Source organism: Salvia miltiorrhiza, chromosome 6, assembly GCF_028751815.1.
Source record: "Salvia miltiorrhiza cultivar Shanhuang (shh) chromosome 6, IMPLAD_Smil_shh, whole genome shotgun sequence".
Taxonomy (NCBI): Eukaryota; Viridiplantae; Streptophyta; class Magnoliopsida; order Lamiales; family Lamiaceae; genus Salvia; species Salvia miltiorrhiza.
The window spans coordinates 32,496,999-32,503,552 of NC_080392.1; the positions used below are offsets into that span (position 1 = coordinate 32,496,999).

Consider the following 6,554-nt stretch of genomic DNA (forward strand, 5'->3'; position numbering starts at 1 on the left):
GATTTAGAGCCTGGCACGGCACCGACGTCGAAAGCGTCGTACAGAATGACCCCTGCTGAGTTACAAGAGGTAAAGCTGCAACTCCAAGAACTTCTAGATATGAGTTCCTTTCGACCTAGTGTTTTTCCGTGGGGAGCACTAGTTCTTTTTGTTAAAAAGAAGGATGGAAGCTTGAGGTTGTGTATCGAATATCGAGAGTTGAACAAAGTGACGTTAAAGAATAAATATCCGTTACCCCGGATCGATGATCTATTCGATCAACTACAAGGAGCGAGCACTTTTTCAAAGTTTGACATGAGAACGGGATACCATCAGCTGAAGATATGATCGGAAGATATTTCCGAAGACGGCATCGCGTATGCATTATGGCATTACTATAAACTCAAAGATGTTTGGAAGATATGTCTTTCGGTTTGACGAACGTCCCGACAGTATTCATGGATCACATGAACCGCGTTTTTCGCAAATACCTAGACAAGTTCGTGTTAGTCTTCATAGACGATATCCTGATTTACTCGAAGAGTAAACGAGAACACGAAGAGCATTTGAGGATCGTGTTGGAAAGATTACGAGTGGAAAAGCTGTATGCGAAGTTTAGCAAATGCGAGTTTTGGCTTAAACAAATCAATTTTCTCGCCCATATTATTTCTGCGAGAGGAATTAAAGTGGACCCAGCGAAAGTCCAAGCGATACATGAGTGGAGATCGCCAACCACACTGCACGAGAGTCATAGTTTTCTGGGATTAGCAGGATACTATCGACGTTTTATTGAGGGCTTTTCAAAAATCGCTAAGCCATTGACGCACCTGCTGAAGAAAGAAGTCAAGTTCGTTTGAACGAACAAATGCGAGCGAAGTTTTCAGAGTTAAAGAAGAGACTTACTATTACCCCAGCTTAGCTGTTCCGAAAGCGGATAGAGAGTATGCAGTTATACTGATGCGAGAGGAAAAAGTTATAGCGTATGCTTCGCGACAACAGAGACCACACGAGATGAGTTATCTAACGCATGATTTAGAATTAGCAGCCGTAGTGCTTGCTTTGAGGATCTGGAGACACCGTCTCTACGTAGCACTGTGTGAGATATACACCGATCATAAAAGTCTCAAATAATTCTTGAGCAAGAAGATCTGAACATGCGATAAAGAAGATGATGAAAGTTAGTGCAGGATTACGATCGAGGAGCAAATTATCACCCTGGAAAAAGCTAACGTTGTAACCGACGCATTGAGCAGAAAGAATCAGGGAGAGTTAAGATTTCTCCTTACACGAGAAGTGAACCCAATCAAGGAATTCGAGAAGATGAATTAGGAGGTAGAGATACCACCACCAACGACAGAAATAATAATTTCTGCACTGAGCATTACACCTGACTTACGATCGAGAATAGTCACAGCTCAGAGAGAGAATGAGAAGATGGAAAGATTTCGAATGAAGATTCGAATCGAGAAAATAGAGAATTATCAAGAGGCGGCAGATAATACCATTTTAGTTTTAAGAGAGCGACTGTGTGTGCCTGATAAAGAAGAGCTGAAAAACGAAATTTCGAGCAAAGCTCATGATACCTTTTACACCGCACAGGCGGAAAGTATAAATACGTGCCAAGACTGAAACGACGCTTTGATAGGAGAATAAGAAGCGAGAGATGGCATCATTCGTAGAAGGATGTTTAACGTGTTAACACGTGAAGGTGCCACTTTGGCAACCTTATACAATTATACCTATTAAAGACTTTCACAATAGAAGTGGAACCACATAGCCATGAATTATGGCATCGATTAGCAAAATCGAGAGAAGAAAATCAAACAGTTGAGTAATCACTGATAGATTCTTTCAACGTTAGAAATGATGTTTGTGTGAGTTTTTCCCTATCCCGGGGAGCATGTCATTTTCGAGTTAACGAAGAACTCAAACCGAGATATATATAGGACCTTATGATATGTATTAGAGTAAATAGGCCATGTAGCCTATAAACTAGCGTTGCCTCTGAGCTTCGCGAACGTCCATGACGTTTTCCATGTTTCTCAATTGAGAAAGTACGTGTTTGATCCAAAACACGTCATCTATCAAGAAGAAGTGTCCCTGGAACCAGTTTTGAGCTACGAAGAGATAAACCTGATGCTATGCAGGACTGGAAGATCCAATAATTGAGGGACGAATCGATTCCTTTGATAAAAATCCAATGGAGATATCACAGTCAAGAAGAATCAACATGGGAAGTTGAAGAGAAGATGAAAGAGAAGTACCCAGAACTTTTTCCCGAAGGTGAATAACTCAAATTTCGGGACGAAATGTTTTTTAAGGGGGGTAGGATGTAACACCCCGTACTTTTCCTCATGATGTGAGATAGTGTCTTAACACTATTGAGAGTACTGAGATGTCGAAATACGAGACTACTTTTTTTTTATGAGCAGATAAGACAGATTGTCTTTTAAATAGAGATACGAGTGAATAAACCGATGATGGAATTAGAGTGATGAGATTTGAGAAATGAGTTGAGATAGAGATGCTGATTGAATTGAGCTGAGATTTTATTTTATTTCCAACTACCGGGAATAGAGTTACCGGATACTGAATTATTAGAGATTGACTGTCCTATTAAGAAAAATAGAAATAATGAGTTGGAAATAGAGTCGAGGAAGAAAGAGTGAGAAACCTTGATAAATAGAGTCGGTCAGAGAGACGTCTAGCTTATTTGAGTCTGCCGACTGTTTTGATGTGATGTTATGTGAATTTACGTGACTGAATGATTATGTGATTTTGTGACGTGTGTCAATATGACCATATTATTATGATTTTTATTTGAAACCTTAGCACTTGGGAATTTTTATTAAGTTTCCAAAGAAAGTGCGGTTTATTTTTACCGAGAAATCGAACGATGCCGGTTTATGGAAATTTTTCCAAGCATAATTTTTTTTAAATTATTTTTCCTATGATGAGGAATATTATAATTGAGTGAGTGCACTAATATTAGTGCTATAATTATTTTATTTTGGTCACATGAATAATTATACTATGGTACTTTATAAATGAGTAATATTTCCATAGTTTTTGTGATTATTATTTAATCACCCTTCTCACATGATTTATTTTTAATTTCCCAAGTATGAGACTAATTACTAAAATTTACTAAGTGTAGAGATTGAGAGAGTAGAGATTTAGAGAGTAGAGATTTAGAGAGAGTGTAGAGATTAGAGAGAGAGAGATCAATGCATTAATTGCATATATTCCATAAGATTCACAAATCTTTCTTTAAGATCACAAATCTTCCACAAGATCATCCAAATCAATTCATATCTTGTGAAGCAATTCTCTCTCCCTCACTCACAAATTCGACCACCTCTCTCCTCACTCCACCCAATTCGGCACTCTCTCTCTCCCCTTCATCTCTCTACTTTCCACCATTGTCAACCATAGATGAGACCTCCGAAGCTTTACCAAAATATGCCAAACACATAAATCACCAACAAAATCCCACCTAAACACCTCTTATCAACTTGAATTCAAGAGAATCCTTGAAGATTGGCTTCAAGACTAGAGAGAGAAAATTTGATATTTGGTGTAAACTTGGGTAAGTGATCTCTATATTCATAGATAAAATTTGTGTGAGTTTGTATATGAGTATTCTTGAAAGATTGAAGCAAGAAAATCACCCCCTTTCTTTTCCTCAAATTTTCGAAAAATAGGTGTTCTACACTTCAAAATTTTTTCTTTTTCTTTCCTTGATTTGAGGTGAGAAAAATGATCTATGTGATGTTTGGTGATGATTGATGTGTGTTTTGAAAAGCTATGCTTTGAGATTCAAACTTTGATATAGTTTAGTTTCCCAAAATTGGGAATTTTTGAGTTGATGATTAAAGTGATGAATTGATGATGAAGAGGAGTTCATAAGATGTATATGATGATGATTGATGGAGTAAATTGAGTATATGATGTCAAATGATGATTTTGATATGAGTTAGTTTACTAAAATTAGGGCTATGTGTATCTATGCTCTAATTTGTAAATGGATGGAGTATATGTGAGTTTAAATGACTAAAATTGATAGATATATGATGAGATTAAAGATCCATGTGAGTTTATAAAATTTCAAAGAGTTTAGTTTGGTAAAAATTAGGACTTTCTTGTCTATGTGTCTATTAAGTGATTTAGCTTAAGATATATGTTTTTGAGCATGATATTAGTGTTTTAATATGTTTGATTAAGTCTAATGTAAGCTAAGTAAAATTTGGACTTAGTTTAGTTTGAAGGAGTTTTTGAGTTCTCATATGATGTGGGGTTAACGAATGATAAAATGAGGTCAAATTGATTTATGATCATTTTGTGAAGTTGTCATGTTTTTGTTGAGAGTTTATGTGAATATATGAGTTTTTATTAAAGTTTGGTTGGTATGATTATAGGGGATTGATGTGTATAAAATGAGTTATATGAAGTATGAGGTCATTTTGAATGATTGAGTGTTTTTAAGCATGAAATTGAGAAGAGGATTTACTTGATACGTTGTAGAAACGTTTTCCTTGAGATTTGAGTTAAGATGTAAAAGAGGAGAGTTAATTTGAGTATGATGAGTATTTTAAATGTTTTTGAATGTTTTTGAGTGTTATATGTGTTTAAAATGAGCTTTGATTGGTTTTCTTTGAAGGAATGTTGAATTGAGCATTTAAGAGTTTGAGATGAGTTTTTGGTGATTTTTCGTAGGCTACTGACCTACTGTGATCGACGGGTTGTCGATGTCTAATGGCTTTGACAATTTTACAGAATGGCCCTACATGAGTCTTGAGCATACCGGTAAAATGTCAAGTCATTTGGACTTGATTTACTATTTTTATAAAATGCAAAACCAAATCTGCACATTTCTACCGGGAATTTCAGAGAACAGGGGACAAAGTCATTCATTTCAGTAGCTTCCTGTATGATCTAGCTTTCCAAATTTTTATGGTATCAATCTTACTGTATGGGCTAGATATCCACCAAATTTGAGCTTGGTTTGACAACGTTTACTATTTTTCAAAAATCAATGTTTCCGATTGCTCAAAACTGCCGAATATGGTAGACCGTGGTAAAAACGTCATATCTCCCAAACCACTTGGAGTTTCTGACTCTACTTTTTTTTAAATGAAACTAGACTCAAATACCTTTCTTTTGGTATGCGTCTGGAGTCCAGGAGATGTCGGATCAGAACGTGTTAAATTTTGAAGTTGAGTCAGTGGGAAAACAGGACATGATTTGTTGATGTTTGATTGTATTTTCTTATGTGCCTTATGTGTTTATGTTGCCTAAGTGTTTTAATGAGATTAGACGAGTCTTATATGAGAGATAAATCGAGACTTAGAACCATGATTTTCTTGAAACCTATCCTTGGACTTAAGGATTTGAATTGAGTGAAGAAGTTTATGTAGAGTTGATTAAGAGATAGAATATAAGATAGAGCATGAGTTAAGGCATGAGTTTTTGTCGTTGAGTTCTAATCGAGATTCATTTTATGACATGAACCTTCGATGATGACGATGATCCCTGAAGACACGAGCAGAGCAGGGAAGTAAGTAACTCCGCTTTGACGGGAGTTTTTGAGTAAGGTCTTCAGGTGGGCAATATTTTGAGTATACGTATATCATTCGAGCTTTCTAAAATTTTTTAATGATGTTATGAGTTTAACAAATGTTTCGAGATAAATGATATTTGAGAACTGTTTGACTTGCCAATTTTTGAGGTTGAGCTTGTATGTTACCCTCTACTGATGAGATGAGACGAATTGGGTCCTGCCACAAGCGGGATTTTGTGCACAGAGGTGACTGCGAGCCGTCTTCGGGTCGGCCGGTCACGGTACTTGAGAGGGAGGCCTACTTCTCAGTACCTTTGATGATGATGAGTTGTAGATGTGGTACATGCATGATGAGTACTTTGATAGCGCTATAGTTTCTTTATGATATCATGATTATGAAAACTGCATGCACAGATTCATTTACGCTAACTTTATTTCTGTGTATTGCTGAGATGTGGCAAGCTTCAAACTTATAGCTCTAAGAGCGCCTTTCTTGTTTTTCGGCGTTTGCCCACTGAGTATTATATACTCACGCCCTGCATGTATTTCTAAATGTGCAGACTAAGCGAGGAGCGAGATTGGTCTGGTGCTGGCGGGGAAATGTTGGAGGATGTATTTACTTTATCGTATTTCCATTTTGACGATAAAGTCTTGATGATTGATATACTTTAATTTTCTTTTGAAGTTAAGCAATGTACTCACGGTTATATGTCTTCATACATATAATCGGTTCGCCTTTTGCTACGATACTCTGCATATTATGATTCCTTACGAAAAATGAGCAATACCCGTTTTGTTTTTGTTCGTGAAATTCCTGATAATTAAAAAGTTATAACGACATTGACGATTTTACCCTTGGGTTCATTTATAATGATTTCTTTAACACCTTTTGATGCGAGCTTCCGCTTGATGTTCGACCTATTCTTCTTATCTTTTATTCTTTTAAAAATAGTCGTATCGATACTCGTACCCCACTATCACTAGTGTCGGGAATCGGGCTGCGACAGTAATAGAC

At 36.6% G+C, this 6,554-nt stretch overlaps 1 long non-coding RNA gene across 1 annotated transcript; it reads left to right on the forward strand.

The window, feature by feature from the left end:
* Positions 1-3,250: 3,250 nt before the first annotated feature.
* On the forward strand, positions 3,251-6,275 carry LOC130989119 (uncharacterized). Its single transcript, XR_009090479.1, has 3 exons — positions 3,251-3,568; positions 5,518-5,581; positions 6,100-6,275. It is a non-coding gene; the product is annotated as an uncharacterized LOC130989119 (long non-coding RNA).
* Positions 6,276-6,554: the final 279 nt, after the last annotated feature.